The sequence below is a fragment of the Typopeltis vanoorti genome, chromosome 15 (genome assembly GCF_054136105.1).
Source record: "Typopeltis vanoorti isolate ZY-2024b chromosome 15, IOZ_Tvanoo_1.0, whole genome shotgun sequence".
Lineage (NCBI taxonomy): Eukaryota > Metazoa > Arthropoda > Arachnida > Uropygi > Thelyphonidae > Typopeltis > Typopeltis vanoorti.
Window position 1 is genome coordinate 75,554,141 of NC_143563.1, and position 21,886 is coordinate 75,576,026.

At 35.9% G+C, this 21,886-nt stretch overlaps 1 protein-coding gene across 7 annotated transcripts in view; it reads left to right on the forward strand.

Annotated features, from left to right (window-relative positions):
- LOC150098902 (poly(rC)-binding protein 3-like) overlaps positions 1 to 21,886 on the forward strand; it is a 435,954-nt gene that overhangs the window by 155,503 nt on the left and 258,565 nt on the right. The gene's annotated exons all lie outside the window — the stretch shown is intronic.

The window sequence follows — 21,886 nt, forward strand, 5'->3', positions numbered from 1 at the left end:
AGGATTACTGTCGCAACGTCATGTGTCGCTGCCCGCAGCTCACGTGAGCCCGCACCAAACATACGACGTATCAGTGTCGAGATAACAGCAACGGTGAACGATGGGGCCATTTATAAAAGAGATGACACGAGTAACTAGGTGTTTTTGAAACTAGTCGTATTTATTGTAAAGCTTGCCCGATATATTTCAAGGGATCAACATGACACTACAAAAAGAGGGGTCGAGGAAAGTAGAAATTTGAGGAAATCGTCGTCTAAACGGACCCATCGATTCGTCACCGGACAATGAATGAGAGAGAGGACTAGGAGGAAAGAAGGGAGGGGAGCTAGACCGACTGTTTGATTTAATGCCGTAAGAACAAAGATAGTCGTGGAAAATTAGTAGTTGATTGTCACATGACAACTCTCTCTCTCTCTCTCTCTCTCTCTCTCTCTCTCTCCCCCTCCTGTGTTTCAACATTGCTTACACCTCAACTATGATATGAGATGGGAAAATTATAGGAATGGATCGATTTATTATTTTTTTTTTCCTTTCACATTTTTAAAACAGCATATCTACTTGTATTATTTTTTTACAGTTATTATTTTACTAGTACAACAAAATTATCAGTGTATGTTTAGGTCCTTGACTCAATGCGGTTTTTTTTTTTTAATCAGTTTTCAAATCCGACAGTTTTTGAAATATAAAATACTTTCTCAGTGCTTGGACTGAAACATAGCCTAATGGTTTTCTAATAGTTAAAATTGGGCGCACAAAATTTCAGGAAGGCAGGGCCAACGGCGCAAACTTTTATAACAAAGAATCAAGTAGACTTCTCATTTATAAATGAAATAAATACGGAAATCAGCGATACACTTTCTACATACTTATCGATAACTTCACTAAAGTAAACTAATTTATTTATGGAACATTTCGAAATCAGAAATTTAAAAAAAAAAAAAAACGTCTACAGTAGCACAATACTTGCTGCTGTTTGCACTTAGTTTTTTGCCCCAATTGCTGCTGCTAACTCGATGTGTAATGTTTGTTTTTTAACAGTTTGCTAGCTTATCTGATATTTTCGTAAAAAAGCGTTAACTTTCATTTATTTTTTAACTGTAAATTCTGAGCTGTACAATTATTTAAATATATATGTAATGCACTTACCTATTTATACTGCCTTCTCATAGCAAAAGAAAATTTCTCCTAACTACGTATTTGTTCTGAGTTTACTGGAACTAAGGGACTAAAAATTTAGTGTTAAAACACAGTCTATAATGATCTTCCTTTCGGCCAAGCACAATTTGGTGGTCGTAAAATGCAAATTATATATATAATATAATATTATATCGTCTCTCTCCCATATCAAATGATCATACTTGAACTGAATGTAATGAAAAGTGTTTAACTCTGAACCAATTTTATTTCAAAATTATTTCCTTTATTAATATTCTTACCGTTCAGTCAATGAAGAGTCACTATAAATTAATTTTTCGAGTTTGAAAAAATGTTGAAAAAAATTGAAGAAAAATATGCAGTTAAAAAATACAGTAGATCTTTTGTTATTCTGTTGATACAGTAATCACGATTTGTTTTTCTTTGGTGAATTGCGAAATATACAAATATAAGTAATAGAAACAAGTTTATTACAGTGACATTTGTGCAATACTTTCGGTGACATACACCCGTCTCTCCTGAAGTTCCTTTACTGTTCGTCCTGCTGGCACCTCCGCCATTCCACTGTGTAAAATAGATTTGAAATTGTTTTTTTATCGCCAGAGTTTTTGACAAATTTTGTAGGCGCACATGAGAGCTGCCCACAAAACTGACTCATTGTACTATCCGAGTCCTCATATCTTACTGAAACATTTGTTAGAGGCCACTCTGTTAGTGCGAAGAAATCAATAACTTTATTGAGAAAATTACATCACACTATTCTTAATCCATTATTTGATAGCTTGTAAGTGTAAAGTTGAATCAAACACATTTTGCTTCTATCAGTATATAAATCGATCGTGTACTGCACCTCAATTATTATTTTTTTTAATATACATAAGCTGCTAACTTATTTCATAATTTTTTGCAGAAAAAAATAATAACAAATGACATTTATTAATAGCAATATTGAACTGTTACGAAATCTGAAAAAAAAACAAGAAAATAATCGAACATTATCACACACAAATATTGTTCACAAGGCCTCCTTAATTTCGTTAAGACAGATTATAGGTTCGAATCTGGTTACTGAGTAAAAGAACATCTTTCAACCAGTCCTAGAGTTATTGAAAGTTTATTTTTCACTTGGTTAGAGTATAATAAAATTAGTTTAATCCTTTATCCAAGTGTGAGCAAACAAAGTTTGCTCCTGAAAGTATCTTCAGGACTGGGGTAAGGTGGTACAACACCAGGACAACTCGTTGCAAAGGTGGAGCAAGCTACCAACACCCCTATCTCAGTATCTCCTATAATGCAAAACACATCTCCTTGCGGATATGTCTAATGTTATGCATTAAGGGAAGGGCCAGACTAGTTTCGACCTTTATTGAGGTCTTCCACTGAAGAGACCTCAATAAAGGTCGTCCACTGAAGCGACCTCAATAAAGATCGAAACTAGTCTGGGTAGTGGCCCTTCCCTTAATGCATAACATTAGACATATCCACAAGGAGATGTGTTTTGCATTATAGGAGATACTGAGATAGGGGAGTTGGTAGCATGCTCCACCTTTGCAACGAGTTGCCCTGGTGTTGTACCACCTTACCCCAGTCCTGAAGATACTTTCAGGAGCAAACTTTGTTTGCTCACACTTGGATAAAGGATTAAACTAATTTTATTATAAGTCCTAGAGTTAGTCGATCTCTGGCATATTCTAGTAGAATTCCTCCCCCCCCCCCACTCCTAAAGAAACTGGTTTTTAATCCAGCAGTATCGACCATAGAACATGCACGAGCCCATATAAATAAATACTAGTTTGGATTAGGTCCATTCATAGAAATGAACTCCTTTGAGATGACGAGGGATGGCGACCTCCTGCCTACAGATTTCTGTTTTGAAGTTAAAAAAAAAAGAAGCTGCATACTAAGTTTTAATGAAATTCTGCGTATATCATCTTAATACGTCAGCTATTTTTTTAGAAATCGTGTTTTTCAAATAGCGGAAAACCGAGCAAAGGTAGCACAGTCCTCTGTGTTGTTAGAAAGACAGAAATAATTACTTAGCACCGTAATTGTTTGAACATGTTTTCTTTCTTAATTTTTTATGCAGTTTTTTCCCTTTTTTTTGTTTTGCTTTTACTTTGTTAATCAACATGTAGTTTTTTAAAAGTCCTTCTTGAATAAAAGGCATTTAGTTTAAAACTTTTCTTCAAAAATTAAATTCTTTATTAATTTTTTAAAAACTGGTGGTAGTAATCTGTTTTCTTAAAAAATATCATTGCTATCATTGGCCCATTCAGCTGTTTTTGAAACATTGTTAATCTCAGATAATTTTTTTTTGTTCTAATTTGGAGACTCCTTCCACTCGAAGAAAGGAGTTCCACTCTATTTGGAGAGTTTGTATAATACACAGCTGCCCTACAAATTTTAAATAGAATTTGTAAAATGAATTGAATTTAAAAAGGATCTCGGGAAAAAGTTTGGCGTCCTAAGAGATCACGTTTGCTACCCGTCCCACCTCGCGAAAGAGTGGCAAAGTCTGTTTTTTTTTTCCTGAAGGCTACTTAAAAATATCGAGTGTTTTTTTTTTCGGGGGGGGGGGGGAAGAAAGACGATTTTCTGTGAGAGTAAGAACAACCACGTGGCAAAGTGCAAGTTTTAGGATATTCTACAAATTGCACACAGTCTTAATGCTCTGGATTTTTTGTCTAATCGTTTTAGAATTATTTTCCCTTTAAAAAAAAATCTGTCATGCAGTTGAACCTAGTTCGTCACTCTTCCTCGTCTTCTTTTTAGAGCGCATCTCCACGGTTCACACATCACTGCTCAAGCCGTCAAAGGTTATGATATTATGGCAGACGCACTTTCCTGAAATTATTTCAGCAGTTTATACGAACACAATTTTTTTCCCGAAAAATATGTTTTTCCTTGGTTTTTCTTCTCCCGCCCCTCCTCAAAAACTGAAGAGAAACTTTATTTGGCATATTTATTGAATTTTGATTTGTAAAACACGAAAATTAGCTCTCCTTTCCTATTTTCCTATACTCCCCGAATATATGAATATGATACACACCGCTAAGATTTATAAAAAATAATAACTAAATATAAACATAAAAAATAAAGTCTGGCTGAGGTTTATTTTTATGAGAAATCAAACCCTTGCTAGTTTTCAAAATTGGCTCTTAGAAGACGTTTGTTGTTAGGATAGTGATCTTAAAGGGAGAACTCGATAAAATTTTATGTATTTTTCACGATTGGTCACAAATAATACAGAAAAAAAAATCAATTTTTTATGTTCAAACGATGCTTAAAACTCCGAAGAAATATCCACATATACCGATTTCTATTATGGGGTACAGCTTTTATTGCTTTTCTAGCAATACTGAAACTCCGTTATACCCTAGGGTGGCAGCCAGAAAACAGCATTGAGGCCAGAGTGATTTGCGAATTCACTTAGCGTCTTTGGAGCAAATTCCAAAGATACACGACCTGATGGCCAAATGCCTTTTCTTTTTTTTTTTTTTTTGTCAGCTGCATTCAACGCCTTCTCCTGCAGCTCTAAGTAGTGGTCATGGAGTAAAGTGTCATAAATAATTTATGAATGTTGTGCGCATGGCAGGTAGTCAGCCTGACACTTACATAGAAGAAAGAAGCACTACTTGGGAAAAATAGAAACCCGCAGGCTATTACTGGAATGCATTTGGCAAAGGAATGAAACGAAGTTTTATTATTAATATTCTTTTGTTATCTGTAAAGTTTCTTTGACTCCCAGTAGAAAGGGGGAAAATGTTTCCGATATGAACTACACACGCTAATCCTTTCTCGGATAGTTTGTGCGAACTGTTTTATTTCTTTCCCTCCCTCTTTTTGGAAGTAGTAAAATAGCTGCGCAGTATAGCGTATTATTGTTCTTGGCACTTTTATTATACCAAGTGTTTATTATATCATCGTGGTAAGCTCTAGACGAGAGTTATCAGTTACGTCTGGGAATATTGTAGGCTCACAGGTAGCGCTTCAGTCTGTGAAAGGAGGAATTACGAGCATGATTTTTTTAAGAAAAGAAATAAGTTAACTGATACTGTTATGTGAACGGGCTTATTCTTATAAAGATATTACACTTACGATATATTTGGGACACTTTTCCACATAGTCCAAAGCACTTTTACATTTATTCCACCTTGGTACCCAGACTTCTTATTTCAGTGTACAAGAATTCTGTCGGAAGTGCAGAATGAAGACTGTGCGGCGGGTGGTCCATTACCTCCCGTCGGTAACCAATCACGTGTGCGGTCAGCAGTGTGAAGGCATATGGCGTTATCCTGCACCATTCCAGGACGTTTGTAACGAATGTCTAGCTGGAAATGAAGCGTATTACATACAGTAGAAATGTATTCTTAGATTGTCATTTTGTGTGTGTGTGTGTGTGTGTGTGTGTGTGTGTGTGTGTGTGTGTGTGTGTGTGTAGATGGCGACAATGAGGAGGTGTTTGCCCATACATTCTGTTGATGATTTTCTGCCATTGCAGTACCTTTGAGATGCACACATCGAGTCATGCTGCACATCCCGTGAACATACGCTTAGGAGTGTAGCGTGATTAGATTCACGATTCGTACGTGATCCAACACATTTCTAGACCATTGCACCTTGCCGCGATCTCCATGCCCTCTTGTGGACGTACGAGATGAACAAATGCGTTTTTTTTTTTCACCTATTCAATTCCCCCCCCCCCCCCCCCAACACACACACTAAATAAACACCCATCCACCCATACGAGTTAGATTTTCTAGTTCATTCACACTAGAAAACCCAACTTTATTATTATTTTATTTATTTAATTAATTTTTTTTTTTATTTTTTTTTATTTTTTTTTTTTACGTCCTGTACATAATGCAGTCGACTTGTCAAAGACTGGTGCTTCTTGCTTCAGTTCAATCCCAATGTTATTAGGTTTGTCTGTCGTGTAAGTTTAATAAATCAGTTCACTCTTGCATACAAAATAAACAGATTTTTCTTTTGTCTTTTTCTTCAAATATTTAGAAATAGTTTTTTATTTATTTACTGTGAAGTCTGTTTGTGATCCTAAGTGTTGCAGTTGCTTGTTAATACGACCGAAGTGTACAAACAAAAACAAAAAAAAAATTCAAAACTTGATTTCCTTTGAAATACTGATATTATAGTACTAATAGAGAATATAGCTTCTTTTAGTGTTCTTACCTCTTTCGGAAATATCAGTAGAAATGAAATCAATAGATTTTTTTTAAGAAATAAAGTTAGCACAGTATTATTGCTGATTCTGAACCTAAATAGCTGTAGATTGCAATAATTTTCTTATTATTTTATCCTTTTTTTTTTTTTTTTTGATGTGTATGCTTGTCTTTAGGTGGGTATAAGACCACTGCTTCAAGAGTTTTGAAAAAAGTTCTGTGTTTAGTTTCGAGGACAGAGTTTCCAGGCTATGTAAAAATAGAGATTAAAATAAAATAAAATAAAATAAATAGCCATCCCACAGTACTAAGGTACTATAAATTTGCCATTCAGGATGAGAGTCACATAAAAATACTGAAATGAAATACTTGTTCGAATTAACAGTATTGCACTATTTCAACACAACAAGATCAAACCTTATTAAGAATTAAATTCCAAAGAACAAGTCTAAATTAAAACAAAACCCTAAAACCTATCAGTCTCTCTTTCCGAAAGACTCAAGTATTGCTTCTATTTCTTGCTGTCTATTCTATTAGAATGAAAACAGTCAAACAAAAGCTGGCCTAGTTCTTGGAAAAGTTAGCTCAGTTTGTGCTGTTCTAGGACAACACAAGTCATAATAAATGGTTGATGGTACCACGAGGCTCGCGGTCTCTTGTAACTTGCAAGGTCGTATTTTCAAGCGTTATTCAGAAGCTAATTTGTGAAAGATTTGGTTGTGTTTTGTATAGCATTTAGTACAACACCGATCACGTATTTCCGTCAGTTGATTCTCAAGTCACTCGAGGGCAAGCTAACAACAAGCGGAGTTGAGTTTTGACGGTTGGGTGCCCTTCCTGACATGCCAATCATAGGTGAACTACGCTGTATAGAAAATAGCTTCCCGTTGGGTGGGGACAGATTTAGTAATCGGTTACCGAATACCGGAGGTTAGTGTTACGTCACTTTAATGCTTAAATTCCTCTTCGACCCTCTTGAAACTGCGTTTCTTTAGTAGGAAATGAAGAAGCCAAGAAAAATAGAAGGGGGGGGAATAACAGTTCGAAGAAGGGATCCGAATTGGGCTTTTTACTCAATTTTTTTATTATTAAAAATAAATGCTATTTATCTAAAATATCAAACTTATTCTAGAATTCATTGTCAAGGCGTATTACTTTATTTATTGTATTTTTAGTGTATTACTTATATATATATATATATATATATATATATATATATATATATATATATATATATATATATATATATATATATATATATATTACTCGTATATATTAATTAAAGAATTTAATGACTAGAAGCCGAGAGATATCAAAATAAAAAATACTATTTATTCTTTGAACGCGCAACTAGTTTCATCTTCTGAGTAGACCTCATCGGGTTCATGACATGAAAAGAGAAATACAAAAGTATACATTACAAGAGAACAACAGCTATAAATTAACTTGCAAACGTATTGCTGACATTTGAAGGCATTCTCGACGCCATATCATGCCTTGTTGGGCATGATCTCGTGTAAGCCCAAGTTCGATAGCTGAAATATATATATATATATATATATATATATATATATATGATTAAATTTGCGTTATTACTAACTTCCTGGTGTCAAGAGGTTTCATCCAAATTAGTGTGATATCTGTTAGGACTCTCAGATCTTATATTTCGGTGTTCTAAGACATGTTTAACTAGACCAATCCATCCAGATCTTTCTTTGAGTCTTTTCCTTCTTATCTTGTCATAAAACATTTCTTCTGCTAGCCTTTCCTTTCTTTTCTCATTCTGTTTAAGTGACCTTAGATTAGCTTTGCTTATACAGGCTTGAATGCTATCAAAGTCAAGTTTCTTTATAATATCTTTGTTTTCGTGATTTTACCACTAATGCCGTCTATTCATTTCCTACTTTCTCTCAGAATTTTTACATCTGTGGTCTCCACTTTTTGATCATCTGTTTTATTTCTGACCCAACTCTCAGTTTAAGTTAAAACTAGTTTGAACACGACCATGGATACTGCTAGTTGAATGTTTTGGCTAATTTATATATCCTTATAATAAATGTTTTTATGTGTTATTTATATATCGTTATGAATATGAAACTTTATATGAATATATATTACCTTTAGATAAGTGAACACTTTTTAAGATTAGTTATTTGTAAAAACTATTTAATGAAAATAAAAGGCATGCATTGAAGTGTACCCGAGCTAGGGAGAACCTCAATGTATGGAAGCCTCTGCAGGATTCCTTTACTATAACCTGGGATTGTGTACGTTCAGAGCTGCGCGAGAGAGAAAGAAGTTTTACTCGGAAGTATTTTTTATGTGGATTTAATTTCCAGATGTTAAAATATGTTTCTAAAACATATTAAATATCTGGAATGTTATTGGATTGCAAATGTAATTAAAAAAATCCTATCTGAATTAGTAAAATTAAAATCATCAGTCTTCCTTAGCCAAATATCTTGAGGAGAATGGAGACCAGCCTATTACCTGCATCTTCCTCTCATTTTTCCGGTGTATTCATATACTTAGTTGCTTTTGAGGTATTCCTAAGCAGTTTCATTTCATGTTTTTATTTTTTATTCGTGTCTTTTTCTATCATCTTCCACTTAGCGGCTGAAGGATGGTTAGTAAGGAAGGGATAAAGGATGGAACTTGTTTCCGTCTTAATTCACAAATCTCCATTGGCACTTCCATCCAGTATTTATCATTTTGTGGCCTAGTTAACTCCATTCGTCAATCAGGCATTGCTTGACTCTACAAGCATACTTAAGTTTCATTGTATAGTATGCAAGCAATAAATTCGCTATTATCAATAACGTTTATTTTCCGTGAAAATTATCGGCAATTATATTAAACAGAAGTTATTAGAGGATAAATATGGACATTACGATGCAATCGTTTTTCCTTCAGGAAATGGGCAAAGAAATAAAAAGGGGTTTCTGGAACTTAAGAGACGCGGCAGAAAGAACGGACGTTATTGCCTGCGGAGATATGGCTCCCTGACTCTCAGGGCGGCAGAGATAAGCATTTATCTTTATTGCCTGGTAAGAAGGTTGTGCATCTGCCAGCCTCACAGAACGCATCCTTTCTTAACAAGGTATTAATTCAAACAATGCGGCTGATGAAAATTCCTCAGGATCATACGAGCAATTGTTTAGATTAACTTGACTGAATATTTAATATCTTCAGCAAGCTCCACTTACGACCATAAAGGAGGATCTGAATAGTTAAATATGTATAATAGTTCTGCATTTTATGTAGCCCAGAATAAATTTTTTTAAAAAAATCTTCCGCAGGGAAAGATAATCTTCCATAATTAAGGAAGTTGGTAGCTTAATTACAACCCGGTTGGCCGCAGTTTACTGATAAAATAAAGTTAGCAAAGAAAATGAGCTGACATTGAAGTTTTGACTTTGCCTCTCTTGCTAAGGACGTAAAAATGTATTCAGAAAATCAGCGGACATTTAATTGCCCATTGCGCATGCACAATGATGCTAGCATAGTGTATTCCCCTTTCCCTCCCATCATAATTTGAATGGCGTTATGCCAAATTGAGTTAAATGACAGTTTACGATTTTGTAGGAAAGAAAATTTGAAGTGCTTAAATGCACATTTTATATATCATGCTAAATATATTATACATGTACAAAAAAAAAAAAAGAGTTAATTTTGCTTTTTTTTTTGAAAAAAATATTTACTTGGCATAATACCAATTACTTATGCATTGTATTTAGTATCTCTCATGTTAAGTTTTTGATGAAAATTTCCTGCTGTTTTGTGATGTGGGAACCTTGCGATAATTTTTCTCAACAGTGTCGCAGTTCTCCTACCCTCTCCTTTTTTTTTAAAGCATACTTAAAATGAAATAAAGTAGACATTTTCTACTTTAATACAAGATGCGCACGCTCTGCCATCTGCCGGCAGTCAATGAATTTATAGTTATTCTTAGATTAAATTGTTCACTAGAATATTTTTCTAAGCTAAATATTTCCTTTCTAGATACATGGACGAATTTCTTATTGGAGCGCATTATGCAGTCAGTTTGTAGTGAATTCCATACTGGTGCTGTGATTAGATTCGGTAATTTACGCGGTACTGGTTCAAAGTTTTAACAACTTCTACTTGACTAGACTTCTGAAAAACGCGGTTTATGCGCATAGCTTTTAAAGATCTTAGGCCGCGATGCCTCATTTGTGTGCCTACGTACATCGCATTTTCCGCCTGCTGCTTCGTTGATCTATGCTGGCCATCACGGAGTTTACGCCGGCGGTCACCTGTCAGGTCAAACAGCAGACGAGACATAACGTTCTCCTCGGGCCTGCTTGTAAATATCGACGGGTGTGCTAAAAACGGGCAGCGCAACCGATAATCCGCTCAGATTAGGCAACGCAATGCGAGCGTGCTGGAGATGCTGGTTGCCACGGTTACCGACTGCCAGGATGATTATCGGAGGCAGGTATATGGGAACGTGGATTAAACCTGGAGAAAATGGGAGAACACGGATGAATACGGAGTAGGTGTGGGCGAAGTTTCCAAGAAAAAAGAAAAAAAGAGGGATAGATGAAGTTGGAAACGTCAAGAAAAGAAAGTGATAAAGCACCAGACGTGAATAACCGATGAGTAGCAATGACCTGCTCACTATTGCAGTTTCGTTAATGTTGATTTATTAAAGGTTTGGGTAAAGACGAACGCAACTTTCGCTTAATTTTGTTGTCAATCTAAGTTTGCAATTAGGAATGCACTGTGCATAAATTAAGTGGCATGCCAGGATGTGGGTTATTCCCATTATCCTTCCAAGGGTAAGAACAGAGGAGAATCGCATTTTTTTCTTTTATACCACTGTTTCATTTAGAAATTTGGAATATTATCCACATATTTTATTAATTACGCTTAAAACTGCAATAATTGTAATTTTATTTTCATGTTTTTGTTTCTTGCATTTTTTTTGTATCCAGTTTTAAATATTTTATTATGAGATACATTCTTCATTGAACTGATTTGGAAAGAGCTATCGTAGCTCTTTTGGTACAGACGAAGCCCTTTGATTTAGAAATATCTATTCGAATATCTAGGTCGAAAAGAACATTTACGAAGGTGAATTAACTGGTCTCATACGGAGGTAGGATTTTTTTTTTTTTCCCCCGAAACTCGAGATTTTCATCCCACAAAATAAACGCACACTGGTGAGAAAACACTACTTGATGGACGTAAGACACTATGAAGATAGGATTAATCACCGTATCAAAGAGTAATTAGTTTTACAAGAAGCCAGGTATTACTTGCCCGTTGAATCTAACGCGTTAAAAATGCGAAATAAGATAATATTCGGACTCCAGTACAGTACGTTTTATAATATGCAGATCAGGAGCCGGTACGTGCACAGACAATAGAAATGTTAACCACGTACAGAGTCCTGCATAATAAATGTATTTTCATACATCCCCCCCCCCCCTCCTAATGTGAATCCTTCCATGAGGGATTGCAAACCTATAATACAATGAGTACCGTGGATGAGCAATGGTTTAATACTGTGGAGGTCCTGCTCTAGAGCAGCGTTCCCAAACTGTGGGCCGCGGCCCCCTTGGGAGCCGTAAGTTTTGTTGAGGGAGCCGTGAAATAATGAAAACAAATTTAAGATGTTTTGAGACTGAGTAGTTCTTTTTTTTTTAATCCTAAAGAAACGAATTTAATTTTTGTTATTTATTATTTCTTTTTTGTTCTTTTTTATATTTTAATGGAAAAAAATCACACATTGGTGTTGGTTCACAAATTTTGCTTCCTGCGTATTTCGGCGCTTAATGAATATTAGTAAATATATGCTTATAAGTTTCATTTCAAAGGTATTGATAAGAACACAAAAAAGTTTACAAACGCAAAATCTTGAATATTAACTGTATTGAATATAAATATTATAATAATATATGTCTGTGTTATGATTTTTTTTTTCTTTTTTTTTTTTCGATGGGGGCCGTGAAATATTTTTATTTTTACAAAGCGGACCTTTACATCCATAAGTTTGGGAAGCAGTCTAGAGAACAAAACATGGAATTTTTTAAGCAATGTAGCTGTTTCAAACCGAAATTTATCTTGCACTTAAACCTTCCGTATCCATAGTGGGGATGGGAATTTGAACCCACAGCTTTGTGGTTGGAGAGCAAGTACGCAAATTATAACCATCCTAGCCAGGATGGTTATAATTTCATTCCATGGAAATAATCGGGGGGGGGGGGGGCTATTGGAAAAGCGTTTAACCGTCTGAATTTTAATAAAATATTTAAAACTGTTTTCAGGCTTTCAAAAGATTGAACAACGAGAATAATACCGTAGGCAAGAAATGAATCGGTAGCTCTGAATACTTTATGGAGACCAATCAGTGAACCGTTGAAGGGGATGGTTTACAAAAACTGAGATGCCGCAAATTCCGAAGGTCTAGAATTCCGTGTATTTATACTAATTCAAAAACCGAATTTGAGGCTTGCATAGCTCTTAATTGAAGAACAACTACCTGAAATTAAGACAGAGAGAAACAACTAGGCAGTTTGTCCAGTACATTGTCAGTTAATTCGTATTGTTTACCGGAGGAAAAACAAACCTGGAGTTTCCTCGAGGGGAAAAAAAACAACAAAAATGTTACTTTTGTATGAGATCATCATAAAGCCCTTATCAAGGTTCTTTACATGGCAACGGGATTCGAAATAACGTCTATCCTACATCAAGGCACATGTTACGGAGGTGCACTAGAGAACCGAAGTGAGTGATGTTTCCCTCACACGTTTGTCTGTTATGGAATAGTCGGAATAATCCACTTCATGTTGTCTCGGATGGATGTGAAAGGTTTTGTCTCCTATAAAGCAGGCAGAAAAGGACGGGTTTCTACCCGTTTCACTGTTTTCATGTATTAGAACTAATAACATTACTTTAAAAACTTCAGAAACTCGTGTTTGACGTGGGTTGAAATGGTAAAATAGAAATAGTCTTTTCCACTTGATCGACTATCTTTGACAGTTGCATCTGTTCTCAAACTAATTTGTCAACGCGGGGGGGGGGGGCGAATCCTTCATGTTTTTAAGAAGCACCAACTTAACATTCCTTGAAAAAAAAAGAGACAAATTTTCTTACTTACTAAGTCTCTTTCCCAGACAAGTTATGTACTATATGTTTAAACCACGGAGACGTCCGTTTAAAATGTGTTAGAAGATCCATCTGACCAGTATAAATAGTTGACGTATGTCTACAGTGACGTCATTTTTAGCTGCTTTGCACTCAGTAAACCAACCAACAGTAGGTATGTTATTCTTAAACACCTCCAGGGAGTCTAAAGACTCATCGAGGGAGGGCACCTGCTCTACAACTCTGTTTCCACCACTCATCCACCAACTGACCGCAACTACACCAATACACTATTTCCACAGAGCGGATACGCCAACCACTCGGCCAGCCAACCAACCTGGCTGGCCGAATCTCTTATTTTATTATCTTATTGTCATGTTATTTGAGGAATGCGTTGAATGCGATACTTAACTGTGATGTTAGTCATCCGAACCATTAATGAAGGCGTGAGAAAATGGCTTGATGCGAATCTACTTTATATGCATTGTGCCCTGAGCTGTTTGGTTAATCTGCTCGGAATCACGATGATAGTGAACTTTGTTGTTATCAAAAAAAAAAAAAAACTACTACTACCTTACACTGTAGATGTTTCTATGGACATTCCGTGTCATGTATACTGAATAAACCATAAACGGGAAAAAATAGGATTGTAGGCAGCTTGTTTGAGGATAACAACGTTATGACTGTCTTGGCTGGATTCCATTTGTACTTGTTTGTCAAAAAAAAAAAAAATGTATGCTGTCCTTACACTGGTTGGATCTTTTCAAAAAAATTAATAAAAAGCAGATAAAATTTCTAAATTAAACTTGCATTCCGTTGACAAGTATTGCAAGATCATCCCTGGCTTTCAAGGGATGCTATAACAAATACAAATATTTGTTATTATATTGTTATAGCATCCCTTGAAAGCCAGTTATAATAACATTTGTTACTCGTATAAATCGTAGAGTCAACCATAGGCAACAAACAAGACGGAAGTTTTCGGTTTTAATTTTTTTAAAGGAGGGAGCATAGTTCACAGTCTTTATATATATATATATATATATATATATATATATATATATATATATATATATATATATATAAAGTATAATGTATGGTTAAGATGTTTCTTAACCATACATTATACTGTGACATTAAAGGGAAAAAGATCATTCAATAGGAGAAGAAATGGCTATCCGATTTTTACTGCATCATCTAAAGACGGTTGTCAAGCCTAACCCATAGGGAGTGTAATTCATATCAGAATCGTGTGGTACTTAGTGGTATATTAGCTGCCTACGTCATTTTTCTCGCTAACTACCTTAGTAGTACAAATATAAAGCTGAGTTAAGGTAAAAATGAGGTGTTAATGATCTCTCGAAGGACTTATAATATTGATCTTGCGAACTGATGCGAAAAGTGGTTAACGCTGATGGTTATACGTAGATCTGGGACGTGGTTTGGACGTGAAATATTTGAATGCATTAGGATAGTGGTTTCTAAAACAAACCCTTAGCCTCCCCACAGTACTAAATGCGTTATAGGTTGTCAGCTTTCGTGGATGGAATTGACAGAAAAACAAAACAAAACAATAATTGTGTTGAAGACTGTTGTCAAAAAGAATATTGAATTCATTCGATATGGGCACTTCTAGCCTTACTTACTTCAGCCAAAAGCCCAAATAATAACAATATGAATCTACGTAAAATTTTAACACCAAGATTTCTTTCTTTTTTCTTTTTTTTTTTATTTTTATTTTAATATTACTAATAGTTTTATTAGTAATGTGCGCATTCATTATTAGCAACTTTCCCCTCCCATTTTTCTTTTTCTTTTTTTTTTTTAAATTTTAAAATATAACTTTGCATACCTAACTTCTTACGCCATATTTTTACTTTATGTGTATTTCCCTTTCATCTCAGAACCTTCACTTATGTACTGTTGCTGACTAGCGCCATCTGTTTTCCCTAATCAACCACGCCGCATTTACTCGCACAACATTAAGTCCCTGCAGCATCCATTTGATGAGGTGCTGGCTGAAATAAAAACCTTTCCATGTAACGCCACCTATGCCAGACATTCATGAAAGGAATTGAAACTAGCTAGTAGTGCACAGGGGGGGGCTTAACTTCCATAATCCCGCGGAATACCAATATTCGGGGTTCCATGCCTTGTAAACCACCAGTGAAAGCTCAACATCTTATCAGTCATCCTGTGATCGCAGGCCATTAGGTAGAGAAGTTGCACACGGCATTAGGCAGAACATTACTACGTCCAGCACTGGTGTTCCAGATCATTAGGAGTACGTAAGCGATCGTGTTCCTTTTTTGGCTTCCACCCCCTCCCCATCTTCTCCCCTTCCTCCTGAGATATTCTGCTTTACTGGGTATGCAGACTATTTCTGCACTCACAGAAGCTTAACGAATTGCTGTTAATCGATAACGGATAAGTTAAAGATTCATTACTAATGAGTTCGTTAAAAACCGAATGCACCGCTGGAAAGTTTCTAAAACAGTCTTGACTGATACGACTTGCACCAACTTTGTCTTCAGTGCTTATTTAATTATAGCAGTTAGGCACATATCGGACGAGCTGGACGTTGAGAACTAACTTTAAAAGTCTTGACTCTTTAAAACAACATATAATGTAAAATGATATATGTATGATTTGATGAAAAGTTTTTTCTTTATTTTCTTCTTCTTCCTTTTTTTTTTTTTTTTTTTTTAACTTTTCCTTAGTAAAAATGAGCTTATCAGATCACCGTTATCAGTCTCTCCGTAGGTTTCTGCTAAACAGTGATATTCATATACACTTTCATGAAGTTCAGTTCAGTTCACTTTTATTAATTATTATTGAATAACTACATTTAAATTTAAATTTTATTTGTAATTTAAGTACTAATTAATGAGAAAAACATATTTTTTTTTAAAAATAATTTTAAAGCAACATTCGAAATCAAATTTGTTATGTGTACTTCACCTTAAACAAGATCGAAACCTCCTTATTTATGATCGAAGTGTTGATTCACATTATACACAATTGACTACTTGAAAAACATTAAAAAAAAAGAATTAGTTAAAAATATTCGCAGTACTCTCTGGCGTTGGATGACTGGAATATCATCAGTCATGAGAAGAAAGGTGCTTGCTTACTTACTTAACTTGCAAGCACACTTTAAATGTTATATGCCACAATGGAGATTTACAAAAATGCTAAGCTAAAATAATTACTTTTATTATTCACACAGGTTCAGATAATCCGCGATTAATGAAAAATCCCTTTGCGGCCTGCCATTTAGTGAGAATTGTATTAAAATATTGGTTCAAACCATTTTATTTTATTTGCATTTCAGCTTTGACTATGTTCATGTTCTTATTAAAGAATGTGTACACAAGCCGAACGTGTATGTTTGGTCTGGAGTTGCGGACTAAAAATTTGCATTTAATTTGTGTCATTGATTTGGAATGTTCCTTGGTAATGGCGAAATTGATTTATAGAATACGCGTATTAAAAAATACTCGCCATTTATTATTATTATTTTTTTTTTACTCGGAATGAAATATTTTCAGTTCATGTTATTTATTCATTTAATTTTCGATTTAATTTATGTTGTTATCGTTTTATAATTTTTTTTTTTTTTCTGGTCTAGTTTTCATTTTTCGTGTGACTATTATACTTCGATATTTCGGCCGAGTGGCTATGGCTTTTTTCCCCTTTGTTTACATATTAATTGTGTCATTACATGTTGAACGAGTTCCAAAGTTTGCTTAACAAGTATGTATGCCTGCATGATTCAGCGTTTTTGACTCATTGTTTCATGACCTGTGTAAATAAATGAAAAAAAAAATGTTCACGTGCTAATATTTTTATTCATTAAATACAGGACATATTAACGAGAATAAATTGCTTTTAATCACTATCGTACACAAATGCAGTTAGAGCAGTATATCAAGTCACAGCAATGACTTTTAATCGAATTCAGTAGCGAAATCACTGCCAACACTTATAACGACCAAGATTTGAATTGCTCTAATTCCGATTCCAAAAGTTGAATATTTCCGTGCCACTTTCAATTCGGCTGAGATAGTCAGCAGGACGCGTGCAAAATTCGAAGTATTAATTTGATTAATAAAAACTAGAGCATCTTATAAATAGAGCAGAAGAAACTGGTGTTTTCTTCTTCTTCTCCTCTTCAGACATTTCTACAGGTCCGCCTCGTTCATTCGATTACGACCAGTTAGAATTTTTAGTTGTGTCTTGCGTTGCTGAAGATCCCCTGAGAAATTCACCCTAATTGGACTAAAATGAAGCGGGGATGTTAGAAGAGGAGTTCGGCGGATAGTGCTGTCGCATTGTTCAACCGATTGAGACCAAATTTGAAACTCGCTATTTCAAATGTTGTTTAGCTCCTCTGAGAATTTCAGTCCAATCTGAAAAAAAGAGGGAGCTCGGAGGCGTTGGTGCTGAGGATTCCTTCCTTTACAAACACCTCTACAGATCTCACCGTTACTCCGATTTCACCCGATTGAAATCGGAGTAACGGTATATCATAAAATATATGCTATGAGTAAAAAAAAAAAAAAAAATGCGGCTACTCGGCTTATAGTTTTAATTGTGGAATTTAGCATATAAATTTTCTCTGAAATTCAAGCAGTACTACTACTACAACTGCCACTAATTATAAAAAATAATCTCAATAAGTATTTTTTTTTAAAAAAAATTATAGTTAGCCTCCTTGCTTATTTCAATACTTGACTCACTTATTTTTATTATTATTTTATTTTTTTATGTGACTCCCACCCAAATGTCGTAAACCTATATATAGTATATTAGCACCGTGGGTGGGCTAAGGATTTTCTTTTTTTTTAGCGTATGAGATGGTTTTTGTGTGTGTGTGAGAGAGAGAGAGAGAGAGAGAGAGATATTAATTACACTGTTATTTTAGTCAGGCACGTCGAATGTTTGTGCGAGGGGTAATGTCCTGACCGTGTATTTGTTTTCGCCTAAATAATACTTTTCCCCCCCTTTTTTGTGACGGTACAAGAAATATTTTTCGTGTCATATTTCTATCAGTACTGTTATAACAAGCTGTCGTTTCCAGAAATCCAGATCGAAGCCCGTAGATACACTGCTTGGCCTAAAGAAAACTCAGGTTAGCAAACTGGCCACTGTAATATACTATTCCTTCGAACTCGTAAGACTGCCACCATCTCACCTTTTGGGGCTGATTCCCCCCCCCCCCCCCCCCCAGCATAAGCTTGCTGTTTCCTTACACGAAAAATAAATTGGATGATACTTGGATATCCGTTTCGTTCTTTTTTTTTTATTTTTTATTTTTTTTTCCTTCTCCTGTATCAGTACAGATCATCACCGTGTACTACAGCGATACTTTGCTTCTCATGAGCGCAATAATGGAGAGAAGCAGCAGTTCTCTCCACCCTTCTAACTTTTTTTTAAAGCTTGGTGTGTTAAAGTTTCCTATCTTCTCACAATCGTGTTTCCTGTTTTAACATGGTTCTTCTTTCCAGGTCTTCGGATATGGTTCATCCACTTATAGGTGATGGGATGTTCGGAAAGAACTCTGTTTGCATCCTTTCATGAATAATAGGCAACTTTTTTAAGGTCACATGCAGTTAACTGATCTCAGTCTGTGGTTGAATTATTATTATTATTTTTTTTTTCTTCTGGCAGAGAGATAAACTGGCCACGAACACACTAGAACATAATACATTGATGACTCATGACCTCAGTTTCTCTTACGTTAAAGCAACGAAACAGTTCTCAGCAACTAGATCCTACTACTTCCAGGGTACATCTTGGTCTTTATCCTCCAACATTCCGGCCAATAATCCTATGTAGTATTATTTCAGAATTCGTTCTTTCAGTGTGTACTGTTGTTATTATATTATTACGGAAACCACGGGTGGGTTTTATTTGGCCTATACCTGGTAATAACGGGCGGTTTACAAAATATTTATGTTCTCATCTGTGGATAGTGATATTAAGAAGTTAAGTCCTCTTAACCAGTGTATTTGAGGTGAGAAAGTTCGTATTTCGTTTTCTCCCCCGTTTTTATTTAAAAAAATATATATATCTGCGTATAAAAAACCTCCGTAAAAAAGAATGCTGTCCATTCTCCTCTCCCGAAGGGGGGGGGGGGGGGAGATTTATAAATTTCTTTCGTTTGTTATTAATGATAAGCAAAATCATCTCGGTAGTAGAGTTATAGGATTCTTTTATATATATATTTGCAGTAAACATTACCGGCTACCTCGTACTTCAGCGTTTGCATGTATATTCAGCCGCCGAAGTCTTTTCCCGAACCAGTCAAAAACCGGATTACATTAAAGAAGAAGAAAGGCTTTCAAGTTGTTTTTGTTTTGTCAGTTTGTTGTCACACAATTTTGATCGTTCTTAAACTGCCAAAAGAAAGTATTAGTTGTGTCACTGTTAGCCATAATTACTTTGGGATGCAACTGTCTTTTTGAGAAATGCGATGCAGGGATAGAATCAACAAGGGAACACTGTGCGCGAGTGTGGAGAGAGAGAGAGAGAGAACCATAGTCTCTGTTCAGACTATCAAAAATATGCTTGGTGTGCGGTTTGATTAAAGCCATACGTGCAACATCCGTTATTTGTCTTGACATAACCAGTAATGATCTGCTAGCGTTAAATGAAGCGACCGACAGGACACGACAACTTAAGTGGTTATCGATCGTCAATTAGATGAGGTACGACCATGTACGTGAAATTGGAAAAACTCTGGGGCAAGGAAAAAAAAAGTAAAACAAAAGAAAAAAAATTAAACGGGAGTTTGCATAAGAATGAGAAGTGACGGCGAATAACATCCCCTGATGGGGTAAGCCTGCAGGCAGAGATGGAAATGGAGCATTCTGTTGAACGGTTTAATCAATTTTAATTATTTTTTTCAGTTTTTTCCCCCCATCCTCCTTCCCTATCATTAAACACACCCCAACTTTCTTTTTATGTTTTGTGAGCGATAACGATCTGGATAACTACTTTAGTACTGAAGGAGATGGGGGAGGACCACCACCGAATTAGGTACCTTGGGCATCGAGTTTTAATGCAGCTCTGTACGTGTTTATGGGATGTAGCAACTGATGGTTGTCATCACTACATGAGAGATATAGAAAATCGCATCTCCAGACTTTGTCTAAGGACATTTGTTCTCAAAGAGGCCTAATTCAGTCAGATGAAAGCTAATTTCAGAGCTCCCTTAACGAAGATTGCATTTGTATCTGTTCTGATAACAAATGCGGATCTAACAAGGGCGAACATTCCCTTAATCTGGACAAGGAAATATACTGGTATCAGGCAAATGAGAAGATGCAATATGATCTTAGTACTTAAGAAACATAGTATAGTTTGCAACTGGAGAAGAATAGAAACCTTGACATCAAACTTTTTGAACTCTGTTACAGTAACTAGCTGACCTTTAGCACACGAGAAGGCAAACGCAGAACTAACTTCAAAGGAATTTAAAACAGGAAAAATCATATCATGGGAGTTTGACTTTTGGCATGCGCTCAATCACTGTAGTGTACCCATATAACACGATAAGAAAGGCGTGCTGTCTCATCGCTTCTGGCTACGCTGTTACCAATGAGTATGAAGGATCTCATGGCCTTTATCATAAATGAAAGCTCAATTTATGTCTTCTCATTAATTCAGAATCCATCTATGCACATCAATCCGAAATGGATTCTGATTACCATCTGTCGTGTCACCTGATAGTTTGTGTGTGAAACCAATAATAAGTCAGGGAATTTCAGTCAATTGGTGTGTTTAATAAGTAAATAAAAGTCCACGGGGTTAGCCTAGTGGCTTTGCACTTCGCAACCATATGCCTGGGGAAGGAGTGTCCCAGGTTCGATTCCCGTCGAAGACGTGAGGAACTTGAGTATCTTCCTCAGGCATAGCCAAGTTAGCCGGTCTTGGGCGCGGGCAGTAGGGTTTTTTCCGTCAGTTTATCTGGCGTTTTTCATTCCGCAAGCAGGCAAACCGGCCCCGTGAACATACGCCTCTAAAGCCAAAAATATACCCCCCCAGTGGCAGACTAGGCGACAGGTCGGTTGGGAGCGGTACTAACAAGTAGTCATATCTAAGTAACACGCGGACCCTGCATAGGAAGCGGGAATAACGCGTAGTGAAAGAAGAATAAGTAAATAAAACTAGCAGGTCAAGCTAGTCGTTTGACCCTGTACAGAGTGATCATGTTGCGATTGACAAATGGCCGACGCTGCCGACTTTATACTAGTCAGTCGTTCCAAATTAAGTACGCCGCTTTCTGCATCAGTAGGTGAAGTGGCTAGTTACCTTCTTTGTCACAGAGGGCGCCTTTCGTTCAAATAAACAAGTACCGCTCAAAAGGAAGCTAACAGGCAATGGCTTTTACCACCCGAACTACCAACGCACACTGTTCCAAGCTGATAATT